Genomic DNA, 1,118 nt, shown 5'->3' with positions numbered 1-1,118 from the left:
CGGATTTCTGAGTTCGAGGCCAGCCTGGTCTACAAAGTGAGTTCCAGGACAGCCAAGGCTATACAGAGAAACCCTGTCTCAAAAAACCAAAAAAAAGAAAAAAAAAAAAAGAAAAAGACTCCTCATGGAACAGAACTGCTATGTGAAGTTTTATCCTGAAAGTGTTTATCCATGTCTCTGTCTGTCTCTGTCTCTCTCTTCACACACACACATGCTCTGTGCCTCCCTGTGCTTGATTTTTTGATTTTTATATCTTGGGACTCCTGGTCCATCATCTCCATGTTATAGCACAGCATCCTGTGGGCCAGCTAGGATAGGAGCATTCCCCTGCAAAGAGCACTTAGGGCTTGGGATGTGGCTGGCTGGCAGGGTGTTTGTCTAGCATGCAGGAAGCCCCAGGTTCCAGCCACAGCACCAAGTGAACTGGGTATGCTGGTTGAAATCTGTCATCCTTGTAGTCAAGAGGAGGTGGGGGGACCAAGTGAAGGCCATATTTTGCTATAAAATCCGAGGCCAGCCTGGGCTACGTGAAGATGTCTCAAAATGAGGAGGAGAAGGAGGAGGAGGAGGAGGAGGAGGAGGAAAGGAAGGAAAGAAAGAAAAGAAAGAAAGAAAGAAAGAAAGAAAGAAAGAAAGAAAGAAAGAAAGAAAGAAAGAAAGAAAAGAAAGAAAAGAAAGAAAGAAAGAAGAAAGAAAGGAAGGAAGGAAAGGAAAGGAAAGAAAGCAAGCAAGCAGCAACACTTGGGCCCTGTCTTGCCTATTGCTATTCAATGCATGGTGAATAACCTTTTATTATTTAAGTTCCACAGATAAATCCAGGGCATTGAACAGACTAGGCAAATGCCCTTGGTTTTTCTGAGACAGTTGCACTGTGTAGCCCAGGCTATGCTTGGTTCTTCCTGTTTTATTTAAGGTCTTACCATGTAGCCAAAATTGACCTGGAATTTACTATGTAGCTGGCTTTGAAATCACCCTGTACTTGAGGCTGGCTTTGAACTCACAATACTCCTACCTCAGCCACTGAAGTAGCTGGGATCAGGTGTTGAGCCACCATGCACAGCTGGTGTTTGTCCCCTTTTTTTTTTTTTTTTTTTTTTTTTTTTTTTTTTTTTTTTTTT

The sequence above is a fragment of the Mus pahari genome, chromosome 3, assembly GCF_900095145.1.
Source record: "Mus pahari chromosome 3, PAHARI_EIJ_v1.1, whole genome shotgun sequence".
Lineage (NCBI taxonomy): Eukaryota > Metazoa > Chordata > Mammalia > Rodentia > Muridae > Mus > Mus pahari.
Note: the sequence above shows the minus strand (reverse complement) of the source record.